Here is a 13,944-nt window from a genome sequence, read left to right on the forward strand (position 1 = left end):
CAGCCAGCACTGCCAGCGCTGCTCCTACACAGCCAGCACTGTCAGTGTCCTCCCCCCACACAGACAGCATTGTCAGTGCTCCACCACACAGCCAGCACTGTCAGTTCTCCCCCCACACAGACATCACTGGCAGTGCTCCCACCACACAGCAATCACTGTCAGTGCTCCCACCGCACAGCCAGCACTGTCAGTGCTCCCCAACACAGCCAGCACTGTCAGTGCTCCCCCACACAGCCAGCACTGGCAGTGGTCCCCCCCCACACAGCCAGCCCTGTCATTTCTCCCCCCACACAGCCAGCACAGTCAGTGCTCCCCCACACAGCCAGCACTGTCAGTGCTCCCCCTAGACAGCCAGCACTGTCAGTGCTCCCACACACATCCAGCACTGTCAGTGCTCCCCCCACACAGCCAGCACTGTCAGTGCTCCCACCACACAGCCAGCACTGTCAGTGCTCCCCCACACAGCCAGTACTGTCAGTGCTCCCCTACACAGCCAACATTGTCAGTGCTCCCACCACACAGCCAGCACTGTCAGTGCTCCCCCTCACAGCCAGCACCGTCAGTGCTCCCCCCACACAGCCAGCACTGTCAGTGCTCCCCACACAGCCAGCACTGTCAGTGCTCCCCACACAGCCAGCACTGTCAGTGCTTCCACCACACAGCCAGCACTGTCAGTGCTCCCACCACACAGCCAGCACTGTCAGTGCCCCCCCCCCCCCCACAGCCAGCACTGTCAGTACTCCCACCACACAGCCAGCACTGTCAGTGCTCCCACCACACAGCCAGCACTGTCAGGGCTCCCACCACACAGCCAGCACTGTCAGTGCTCCCACCACACAGCCAGCACTGTCAGGGCTCCCACCCCACAGCCAGCACTGTCAGTGCTCCCCCACACAGCCAGCACTGTCAGTGCTCCCACCACACAGCCAGCACTGTCAGATCTCCCCCGACACAGCCAGCACTGTCAGTGCTCCCACCACACAGCCAGCACTGTCAGTGCTCCCCCACACAGCCAGCACTGCCAGCGCTGCTCCTACACAGCCAGCACTGTCAGTGTCCTCCCCCCACACAGACAGCATTGTCAGTGCTCCACCACACAGCCAGCACTGTCAGTTCTCCCCCCACACAGACATCACTGGCAGTGCTCCCACCACACAGCAATCACTGTCAGTGCTCCCACCGCACAGCCAGCACTGTCAGTGCTCCCCAACACAGCCAGCACTGTCAGTGCTCCCCCACACAGCCAGCACTGGCAGTGGTCCCCCCCACACAGCCAGCCCTGTCATTTCTCCCCCCACACAGCCAGCACAGTCAGTGCTCCCCCACACAGCCAGCACTGTCAGTGCTCCCCCTAGACAGCCAGCACTGTCAGTGCTCCCACACACATCCAGCACTGTCAGTGCTCCCCCCACACAGCCAGCACTGTCAGTGCTCCCCCACACAGCCAGCACTGTCAGTGCTCCCCCACACAGTCAGCACTGTCAGTGCTCCCCACAAAGCCAGCACTGTCAGTGCTCCCCCACACAGCCATCACTGTCAGTGCTCCCCTCACACAGCCAGCACTGTCAGTGCTCCCACCACACAGCCAGTACTGTCAGTGCTCCCACCACACAGCCAGCACTGTCAGTGCTCCCCCACACAGCCAGCACTGTCATTGCTCCCCTACACAGCAAACACTGTCAGTGCTCCCACCACACAGCCAGCACTGTCAGTGCTCCCACCACACAGCCAGCACTGTCAGTGCTCCCACCACACAGCCAGCACTGTCAGTGCTCCCACCCCAAAGCCAGCACTGTCTGTGCTCCCACCCCACAGCCCGCACTGTCAGTGCTCCCCCACACAGCCAGCACTGTCAGTGCTCCCCCCACACAGCCAGCACTGTCAGAGCTCCCCCGACACAGCCAGCACTGTCAGTGCTCCCACCACACAGCCAGCACTGTCAGTGCTCCCCCCCACACAGCCAGCACTTTCAGTGCTCCCACCACAGAGCCAGCACTGTCAGTGCTCCCCCACACAGCCAGCACTGTCAGTGCTCTCACCACACAGCCAGCACTGTCAGTGCTCCCCCATACAGCCAGCACTGTCAGTTCTCCCACCACACAGACAGCACTGTCAGTGCTCCCACCACACAGCCATCACTGTCAGTGCTCCCACCGCACAGCCAGCACTGTCAGTGCTCCACAACACAGCCAGCACTGTCAGTGCACCCCCACACAGCCAGCACTGGCAGTGCTCCCCCCACACAGCCAGCACTGTCAGTGCTCCCCCCACACAGCCAGCACTGTCTGTGCTCCCCCACACAGTCAGCACTGTCAGTGCTCCCCCACAAAGCCAGCACTGTCAGTGCTCCCCCACACAGCCATCACTGTCAGTGCTTCCCCCCACACAGCCAGCACTGTCAGTGCTCTCACCACACAACCAGCACTGTCAGTGCTCCCCCCACGCAGACAGCACTGTCTGTGCTCCCCCCACACAGCCAGCACTGTCTGTGCTCCCCCACACAGCCAGCACTGTCTGTGCTCCCCCCACACAGCCAGCACTGTCAGTTCTCTCACCCCACAGCCAGCACTGTCAGTGCTCCCCCACAAAGCCAGCACTGTCAGTGCTTCCCCCCACAAAGCCAGCACTGCCAGTGCTTCCCCCCACACAGGCAGCACTGTCTGTGCTCCCACCACACAGCCAGCACTGTCAGTGCTCCCCCACAGAGCCAACACTGTCAGTACTCCCCCACAGAGCCAGCACTGTCATTGCTCCCACCACACAGAAAGCACTGCCAGTGGTCCCCCACACAGCCAGCACTCTCAGTGCTCCCCCCCACACAGCCAGCAGTGTCAGTGCTTCCCCCACACAGCCAGCACTGTCAGGGCTCCCACACACATCCAGCACTGTCAGTGCTCCCCCCACACAGCCAGCACTGTCAGTGCTCCCCCACACAGCCAACACTGTCAGTGCTCCCCCACACAGTCAGCACTGTCAGTGCTCCCCACAAAGCCAGCACTGTCAGTGCTCCCCCACACAGCCATCACTGTCAGTGCTCCCCTCACTCAGCCAGCACTGTCAGTGCTCCCACCACACAGCCAGTACTGTCAGTGCTCCCACCACACAGCCAGCACTGTCAGTGCTTCCCCACACAGCCAGCACTGTCATTGCTCCCCTACACAGCCAACACTGTCAGTGCTCCCACCACACAGCCAGCACTGTCAGTGCTCCCACCACACATCCAGCACTGTCAGTGCTCCCACCACACAGCCAGCACTGTCAGTGCTCCCACCACAAAGCCAGCACTGTCAGTGCTCCCACCCCACAGCCCGCACTGTCAGTGCTCCCCCACACAGCCAGCACTCTCATTGCACCCACCACACAGCCAGCACTGTCAGAGCACCCCCGACACAGCCAGCACTGTCAGTGCTCCCACCACACAGCCAGCACTGTCAGTGCTCCCCCCCCCCACACAGCCAGCACTTTCAGTGCTCCCACCACAGAGCCAGCACTGTCAGTGCTCCCCCACACAGCCAGCACTGTCAGTGCTCTCACCACACAGCCAGCACTGTCAGTGCTCCCACCACACAGCCAGCACTCTCAGTGCTCCCCAACACAGCCAGCACTGTCAGCGCACCCCCACACAGCCAGCACTGGCAGTGCTCCCCCACACAGCCAGCACAGTCAGTGCTCCCCCACACAGCCAGCACTGTCAGTGCTCCCCCCAGACAGCCTGCACTGTCAGTGCTCCCCACACACATCCAGCACTGTCAGTGCTCCCCCCACACAGCCAGCACTGTAAGTGCTGCCACCACACAGCCAGCACTGTCAGTGCTCCCACCACACAGCCAGCACTGTCAGTGCTCCCACAACACAGCCAGCACTGTCAGTGCTCCCTCCACACAGCCAGCACTGTCAGTGCTCCCCCACACAGCCAGCACTGTCAGTGCTCCCCCCACACAGCCAGCACTGTCTGTGCTCCCCCACACAGTCAGCACTGTCAGTGCTCCCCCACAAAGCCAGCACTGTCAGTGCTCCCCCACACAGCCATCACTGTCAGTGCTTCCCCCCACACAGCCAGCACTGTCAGTGCTCTCACCACACAACCAGCACTGTCAGTGCTCCCCCCACGCAGACAGCACTGTCTGTGCTCCCCCCACACAGCCAGCACTGTCTGTGCTCCCCCCACACAGCCAGCACTGTCTGTGCTCCCCCCACACAGCCAGCACTGTCAGTTCTCTCACCCCACAGCCAGCACTGTCAGTGCTCCCCCACAAAGCCAGCACTGTCAGTGCTTCCCCCCACAAAGCCAGCACTGCCAGTGCTTCCCCCCACACAGGCAGCACTGTCTGTGCTCCCACCACACAGCCAGCACTGTCAGTGCTCCCCCACAGAGCCAACACTGTCAGTACTCCCCCACAGAGCCAGCACTGTCATTGCTCCCACCACACAGAAAGCACTGCCAGTGGTCCCCCACACAGCCAGCACTCTCAGTGCTCCCCCCCACACAGCCAGCAGTGTCAGTGCTTCCCCCACACAGCCAGCACTGTCAGGGCTCCCACACACACAGCCAGCACTGTCAGTGCTCTCACCACACAACCAGCACTGTCAGTGCTCCCCCCACGCAGACAGCACTGCCTGTGCTCCCACCACACAGCCAGCACTGTCAGTGCTCCCCCACACAGCCAGCACTGGCAGTGGTCCCCCCCACACAGCCAGCCCTGTCAGTGCTCCCCCCACACAGCCAGCACAGTCAGTGCTCCCCCACACAGCCAACACTGTCAGTGCTCCCCCACACAGCCAGCACTGTCAGTGCTCCCCCCAGACAGCCAGCACTGCCAGTGCTCCCACACACATCCAGCACTGTCAGTGCTCCCCCCACACAGCCAGCACTGTCAGTGCTCCCCCACACAGCCAACACTGTCAGTGCTCCCCCACACAGTCAGCACTGTCAGTGCTCCCCACAAAGCCAGCACTGTCAGTGCTCCCCACACAGCCATCACTGTCAGTGCTCCCCTCACTCAGCCAGCACTGTCAGTGCTCCCACCACACAGCCAGTACTGTCAGTGCTCCCACCACACAGCCAGCACTGTCAGTGCTCCCCCACACAGCCAGCACTGTCATTGCTCCCCTACACAGCCAACACTGTCAGTGCTCCCACCACACAGCCAGCACTGTCAGTGCTCCCACCACACATCCAGCACTGTCAGTGCTCCCACCACACAGCCAGCACTGTCAGTGCTCCCACCACAAAGCCAGCACTGTCAGTGCTCCCACCCCACAGCCCGCACTGTCAGTGCTCCCCCACACAGCCAGCACTTTCAGTGCACCCACCACACAGCCAGCACTGTCAGAGCACCCCCGACACAGCCAGCACTGTCAGTGCTCCCACCACACAGCCAGCACTGTCAGTGCTCCCCCCCCCACACAGCCAGCACTTTCAGTGCTCCCACCACAGAGCCAGCACTGTCAGTGCTCCCCCACACAGCCAGCACTGTCAGTGCTCTCACCACACAGCCAGCACTGTCAGTGCTCCCCCACACAGCCAGCACTGTCAGTTCTCCCACCACACAGACAGCACTGTCAGTGCTCCCACCACACAGTCATCACTGTCAGTGCTCCCACCACACAGCCAGCACTCTCAGTGCTCCCCAACACAGCCAGCACTGTCAGCGCACCCCCACACAGCCAGCACTGGCAGTGCTCCCCCACACAGCCAGCACAGTCAGTGCTCCCCCCACACAGCCAGCACTGTCAGTGCTCCCCCCAGACAGCCTGCACTGTCAGTGCTCCCCACACACATCCAGCACTGTCAGTGCTCCCCCCACACAGCCAGCACTGTAAGTGCTGCCACCACACAGCCAGCACTGTCAGTGCTCCCACCACACAGCCAGCACTGTCAGTGCTCCCACAACACAGCCAGCACTGTCAGTGCTCCCTCCACACAGCCAGCACTGTCAGTGCTCCCCCACACAGCCAGCACTGTCAGTGCTCCCCCCACACAGCCAGCACTGACTGTGCTCCCCCACACAGTCAGCACTGTCAGTGCTCCCCCACAAAGCCAGCACTGTCAGTGCTCCCCCACACAGCCATCACTGTCAGTGCTTCCCCCCACACAGCCAGCACTGTCAGTGCTCTCACCACACAACCAGCACTGTCAGTGCTCCCCCCACGCAGACAGCACTGTCTGTGCTCCCCCCACACAGCCAGCACTGTCTGTGCTCCCCCCACACAGCCAGCACTGTCTGTGCTCCCCCCACACAGCCAGCACTGTCAGTTCTCTCACCCCACAGCCAGCACTGTCAGTGCTCCCCCACAAAGCCAGCACTGTCAGTGCTTCCCCCCACAAAGCCAGCACTGCCAGTGCTTCCCCCCACACAGGCAGCACTGTCTGTGCTCCCACCACACAGCCAGCACTGTCAGTGCTCCCCCACAGAGCCAACACTGTCAGTACTCCCCCACAGAGCCAGCACTGTCATTGCTCCCACCACACAGAAAGCACTGCCAGTGGTCCCCCACACAGCCAGCACTCTCAGTGCTCCCCCCCACACAGCCAGCAGTGTCAGTGCTTCCCCCACACAGCCAGCACTGTCAGGGCTCCCACACACACAGCCAGCACTGTCAGTGCTCCCACCGCACAGCCAGCACTGTCAGTGCTCCCCCCACACAGACAGAACTGTAAGTGCTCCCCCACCCAGACAGCACTGTCATTGCTCCCCCCACACAGCCAGCACTGTCAGTGCTCCCACCATACAGCCCACACTGTCAGTGCTCCCCACAGAGCCAGCACTGTCTGTGCTCCTCCCACACAGCCAGCACTGTCAGTGCTCCCCCACACAGCCAGCACTGTCAGTGCTCCCCCACACAGCCAGCACTGTCAGTGCTCCCCCCACACAGCCAGCACTGTCAGTGCTCCCACCCCACGGCCAGCACGGTCACTGCTCCCCCACACAGCCAGCACTGTCAGTGCTCCCACCACACAGCCAGCACAGCCAGTGCTCACACCACACAGCCAGCACTGTCAGTGCTCCCCCCACACAGACAGCACTGCCAGTGCTCCCACCACCCAGCCAGCATTGTCAGTGCTGCCACCACACAGCAGCCAGCACTGTCAGTGCTCACACCACACAGCCAGCACTGCCAGTGCTCACACCACACAGCCAGTACTGTCAGTGCTCCCCCCACACAGCCAGCACTGTCAGTGCTCCCACCACACAGCCAGCATTGTCAGTGCTCCCCACACAGCCAGCACTGCCAGTGCTCCCCCCACACAGCCAGCACTGTCAGTGCTCCTCACCCAGCCAGCGCTGTCAGTGCTCCTCTCACACAGCCAGCACTGTCAGTGCTCCCACAACACAGCCAGCACTGTCTAGCTCCCCCCACACAGCCAGCATTGTCAGTGCTCCCCACACAGCCAGCACTGTCAGTGCTCCCCTCAAACAGCCAGCACTGTCAGTGCTCCCACAACACAGCCAGCACTGTCAGTGCTCCCACAGAGCCAGCACTGTCAGTGCTCCTCCCACACAGCCAGCACTGTCAGTGCTCCCCCACACAGCCAGCATTGTCAGTGCTCCCCACACAGCCAGCACTGTCAGTACTCCCACCACACAGCCAGCACTGTCAGTGATCCCCCCCACACAGATAGCACTGTCAGTGCTCTCACCATACAGCCAGCACTGTCAGTGCTCCCCTCACACAGCCAGCACTGTCAGTTCTCCACCCTCACGGCCAGCACTGTCAGTGCTCCCCCACACAGCCAGCACTGTCAGTTCTCCCCACACAGCCAGCACTGTCAGTGCTCCCCCACACAGCCAGCACTGTCAATGCTCCCCCACACAGCCAGCAAATCAGTGCTCCCTCCCCACACAGCCAGCACTGTCAGTGCTCCCACCACACAGCCAGCACTGTCAGTGCTCCCCCACAGAGCCAACACTGTCAGTGCTCCCACCACACAGCCAGCACTGCCAGTGCTCCCCCCACGCAGCCAGCACTGTCAGTGCTTCCCCCACACAGCCAGCACTGTCAGTGCTCCCACCACACAGCAATCACTGTCAGTGCTCCCCCACACAGCCAGCACTGTCAGTGCTCCCCAAACACAGCCAGCACTGTCAGTGCTCCCACACATACAACCAGCACTGTCAGTGCTCCCACCACACAGCCAGCACTGTCAGTGCTCCCCCACACAGACAGCACTGTCAGTGATACCCGCACTCAGCCAGCACTGTCAGTGCTCCCCACAGAGCCAGCACTGTCAGTGCTCCCACCACACAGACAGCACTGTCAGTGCTCCCCCACACAGCCATCACTGTCAGTGCTTTCCCCCACACAACCAGCACTGTCAGTGCTCCCACCACACAGCCAGCACTGTTACTTCTCTCACCACACAGCCAGCACTGTCAGTTCTCCCACCACACAGACAGCACTGTCAGTGCTCCCACCACACAGCCATCACTGTCAGTGCTCCCACCGCACAGCCAGTACTGTCAGTGCACCCCAGCACAGCCAGCACTGTCAGTGCTCCCCCACACAGCCAGCACTGACAGTGCTCCCCCACACAGCCAGCACAGTCAGTGCTCCCCCCACACAGCCAGCACTGTTAGTGCTCCCCCAGACAGCCAGCACTGTCAGTGCTCCCCACACACTTCCAGCACTGTCAGTGCTCCCACCACACAGCCAGCACTGTCAGTGCTCCCACAACACAGCCAGCATTGTCAGTGCTTCACACACAGACAGCAATGTCAGTGCTCCCCTCACACAGCCAGCACTGTCAGTGCTCCCACCACACAGCCAGTACTGTCAGTGCTCCCACCACACAGCCAGCACTGTCCGTGCTCCCCCACACAGCCAGCACTGTCAGTGCTCCCCTACACAGCCAACACTGGCAGTGCTCCCACCACACAGCCAGCACTGTCAGTGCTACCCCACACAATCAGCACCGTCAGTGCTCCCCCCACACAGCCAGCACTGTCAGTGCTCCCCACGCAGCCAGCCCTGAGTGCTTCCCCCCCCCCACAGCCAGCACTGTCAGTGCTCCCACCACACAGCCAGCACTGTCAGTGCTCCCACCACACAGCCAGCACTGTCAGTGCTCCCACCCCACAGCCAGCACTGTCAGTGCTCCCACCATACAGCCAGCGCTGTCAGTGCTCCCACCACACAGCCAGCACTGTCAGTGCTCCCACCCCACAGCCAGCACTGTCAGTGCTCCCCCCACACAGCCAGCGCTGTCAGTGCTCCCACCACACAGCCTGCACTGTCAGAGCTCCCCCGACACAGCCAGCACTGTCAGTGCTCCCACCACACAGCCAGCACTGTCAGTGCTCCCCCACACAGCCAGCACTGTCAGTGCTCCCCCCACACAGCCAGCACTGTAAGTGCTGCCACCACACAGCCAGCACTGTCAGTGCTCCCACCACACAGCCAGCACTGTCAGTGCTCCCACCACACAGCCAGCACTGTCAGTGCTCCCTCCACACAGCCAGCACTGTCAGTGCTCCCCAACACAGCCAGCACTGTCAGTGCTCCCCCCACACAGCCAGCACTGTCTGTGCTCCCCCACACAGCCAGCACTGTCAGTGCTCCCCCACAGAGCCAACACTGTCAGTACTCCCCCACAGAGCCAGCACTGTCATTGCTCCCACCACACAGAAAGCACTGCCAGTGGTCCCCCACACAGCCAGCACTCTCAGTGCTCCCCCCCACACAGCCAGCAGTGTCAGTGCTTCCCCCACACAGCCAGCACTGTCAGGGCTCCCACACACACAGCCAGCACTGTCAGTGCTCCCACCGCACAGCCAGCACTGTCAGTGCTCCCCCCACACAGACAGAACTGTAAGTGCTCCCCCACCCAGACAGCACTGTCATTGCTCCCCCCACACAGCCAGCACTGTCAGTGCTCCCACCATACAGCCCACACTGTCAGTGCTCCCCACAGAGCCAGCACTGTCTGTGCTCCTCCCACACAGCCAGCACTGTCAGTGCTCCCCCACACAGCCAGCACTGTCAGTGCTCCCCCACACAGCCAGCACTGTCAGTGCTCCCCCCACACAGCCAGCACTGTCAGTGCTCCCACCCCACGGCCAGCACGGTCACTGCTCCCCACACAGCCAGCACTGTCAGTGCTCCCACCACACAGCCAGCACAGCCAGTGCTCACACCACACAGCCAGCACTGTCAGTGCTCCCCCCACACAGACAGCACTGCCAGTGCTCCCACCACCCAGCCAGCATTGTCAGTGCTGCCACCACACAGCAGCCAGCACTGTCAGTGCTCACACCACACAGCCAGCACTGCCAGTGCTCACACCACACAGCCAGTACTGTCAGTGCTCCCCCCACACAGCCAGCACTGTCAGTGCTCCCACCACACAGCCAGCATTGTCAGTGCTCCCCACACAGCCAGCACTGCCAGTGCTCCCCCCACACAGCCAGCACTGTCAGTGCTCCTCACCCAGCCAGCGCTGTCAGTGCTCCTCTCACACAGCCAGCACTGTCAGTGCTCCCACAACACAGCCAGCACTGTCAGAGCTCCCCCCACACAGCCAGCATTGTCAGTGCTCCCCACACAGCCAGCACTGTCAGTGCTCCCCTCACACAGCCAGCACTGTCAGTGCTCCCACAACACAGCCAGCACTGTCAGTGCTCCCACAGAGCCAGCACTGTCAGTGCTCCTCCCACACAGCCAGCACTGTCAGTGCTCCCCCACACAGCCAGCATTGTCAGTGCTCCCCACACAGCCAGCACTGTCAGTACTCCCACCACACAGCCAGCACTGTCAGTGATCCCCCCACACAGATAGCACTGTCAGTGCTCTCACCATACAGCCAGCACTGTCAGTGCTCCCCTCACACAGCCAGCACTGTCAGTTCTCCACCCTCACGGCCAGCACTGTCAGTGCTCCCCCACACAGCCAGCACTGTCAGTTCTCCCCACACAGCCAGCACTGTCAGTGCTCCCCCACACAGCCAGCACTGTCAATGCTCCCCCACACAGCCAGCAAATCAGTGCTCCCTCCCCACACAGCCAGCACTGTCAGTGCTCCCACCACACAGCCAGCACTGTCAGTGCTCCCCCACAGAGCCAACACTGTCAGTGCTCCCACCACACAGCCAGCACTGCCAGTGCTCCCCCCACGCAGCCAGCACTGTCAGTGCTTCCCCCACACAGCCAGCACTGTCAGTGCTCCCACCACACAGCAATCACTGTCAGTGCTCCCCCACACAGCCAGCACTGTCAGTGCTCCCCAAACACAGCCAGCACTGTCAGTGCTCCCACACATACAACCAGCACTGTCAGTGCTCCCACCACACAGCCAGCACTGTCAGTGCTCCCCCACACAGACAGCACTGTCAGTGATACCCGCACTCAGCCAGCACTGTCAGTGCTCCCCACAGAGCCAGCACTGTCAGTGCTCCCACCACACAGACAGCACTGTCAGTGCTCCCCCACACAGCCATCACTGTCAGTGCTTTCCCCCACACAACCAGCACTGTCAGTGCTCCCACCACACAGCCAGCACTGTTACTTCTCTCACCACACAGCCAGCACTGTCAGTTCTCCCACCACACAGACAGCACTGTCTGTGCTCCCCCACACAGCCAGCACTGTCAGTGCTCCCCCACAGAGCCAACACTGTCAGTACTCCCCCACAGAGCCAGCACTGTCATTGCTCCCACCACACAGAAAGCACTGCCAGTGGTCCCCCACACAGCCAGCACTCTCAGTGCTCCCCCCCACACAGCCAGCAGTGTCAGTGCTTCCCCCACACAGCCAGCACTGTCAGGGCTCCCACACACACAGCCAGCACTGTCAGTGCTCCCACCGCACAGCCAGCACTGTCAGTGCTCCCCCCACACAGACAGAACTGTAAGTGCTCCCCCACCCAGACAGCACTGTCATTGCTCCCCCCACACAGCCAGCACTGTCAGTGCTCCCACCATACAGCCCACACTGTCAGTGCTCCCCACAGAGCCAGCACTGTCTGTGCTCCTCCCACACAGCCAGCACTGTCAGTGCTCCCCCACACAGCCAGCACTGTCAGTGCTCCCCCACACAGCCAGCACTGTCAGTGCTCCCCCCACACAGCCAGCACTGTCAGTGCTCCCACCCCACGGCCAGCACGGTCACTGCTCCCCACACAGCCAGCACTGTCAGTGCTCCCACCACACAGCCAGCACAGCCAGTGCTCACACCACACAGCCAGCACTGTCAGTGCTCCCCCCACACAGACAGCACTGCCAGTGCTCCCACCACCCAGCCAGCATTGTCAGTGCTGCCACCACACAGCAGCCAGCACTGTCAGTGCTCACACCACACAGCCAGCACTGCCAGTGCTCACACCACACAGCCAGTACTGTCAGTGCTCCCCCCACACAGCCAGCACTGTCAGTGCTCCCACCACACAGCCAGCATTGTCAGTGCTCCCCACACAGCCAGCACTGCCAGTGCTCCCCCCACACAGCCAGCACTGTCAGTGCTCCTCACCCAGCCAGCGCTGTCAGTGCTCCTCTCACACAGCCAGCACTGTCAGTGCTCCCACAACACAGCCAGCACTGTCAGAGCTCCCCCCACACAGCCAGCATTGTCAGTGCTCCCCACACAGCCAGCACTGTCAGTGCTCCCCTCACACAGCCAGCACTGTCAGTGCTCCCACAACACAGCCAGCACTGTCAGTGCTCCCACAGAGCCAGCACTGTCAGTGCTCCTCCCACACAGCCAGCACTGTCAGTGCTCCCCCACACAGCCAGCATTGTCAGTGCTCCCCACACAGCCAGCACTGTCAGTACTCCCACCACACAGCCAGCACTGTCAGTGATCCCCCCACACAGATAGCACTGTCAGTGCTCTCACCATACAGCCAGCACTGTCAGTGCTCCCCTCACACAGCCAGCACTGTCAGTTCTCCACCCTCACGGCCAGCACTGTCAGTGCTCCCCCACACAGCCAGCACTGTCAGTTCTCCCCACACAGCCAGCACTGTCAGTGCTCCCCCACACAGCCAGCACTGTCAATGCTCCCCCACACAGCCAGCAAATCAGTGCTCCCTCCCCACACAGCCAGCACTGTCAGTGCTCCCACCACACAGCCAGCACTGTCAGTGCTCCCCCACAGAGCCAACACTGTCAGTGCTCCCACCACACAGCCAGCACTGCCAGTGCTCCCCCCACGCAGCCAGCACTGTCAGTGCTTCCCCCACACAGCCAGCACTGTCAGTGCTCCCACCACACAGCAATCACTGTCAGTGCTCCCCCACACAGCCAGCACTGTCAGTGCTCCCCAAACACAGCCAGCACTGTCAGTGCTCCCACACATACAACCAGCACTGTCAGTGCTCCCACCACACAGCCAGCACTGTCAGTGCTCCCCCACACAGACAGCACTGTCAGTGATACCCGCACTCAGCCAGCACTGTCAGTGCTCCCCACAGAGCCAGCACTGTCAGTGCTCCCACCACACAGACAGCACTGTCAGTGCTCCCCCACACAGCCATCACTGTCAGTGCTTTCCCCCACACAACCAGCACTGTCAGTGCTCCCACCACACAGCCAGCACTGTTACTTCTCTCACCACACAGCCAGCACTGTCAGTTCTCCCACCACACAGACAGCACTGTCAGTGCTCCCACCACACAGCCATCACTGTCAGTGCTCCCACCGCACAGCCAGTACTGTCAGTGCACCCCAGCACAGCCAGCACTGTCAGTGCTCCCCCACACAGCCAGCACTGACAGTGCTCCCCCACACAGCCAGCACAGTCAGTGCTCCCCCCACACAGCCAGCACTGTTAGTGCTCCCCCAGACAGCCAGCACTGTCAGTGCTCCCCACACACTTCCAGCACTGTCAGTGCTCCCACCACACAGCCAGCACTGTCAGTGCTCCCACAACACAGCCAGCATTGTCAGTGCTTCACACACAGACAGCAATGTCAGTGCTCCCCTCACACAGCCAGCACTGTCAGTGCTCCCAC

Source organism: Scyliorhinus torazame, chromosome 5 (genome assembly GCF_047496885.1).
Source record: "Scyliorhinus torazame isolate Kashiwa2021f chromosome 5, sScyTor2.1, whole genome shotgun sequence".
In the NCBI taxonomy this organism is placed as follows: domain Eukaryota; kingdom Metazoa; phylum Chordata; class Chondrichthyes; order Carcharhiniformes; family Scyliorhinidae; genus Scyliorhinus; species Scyliorhinus torazame.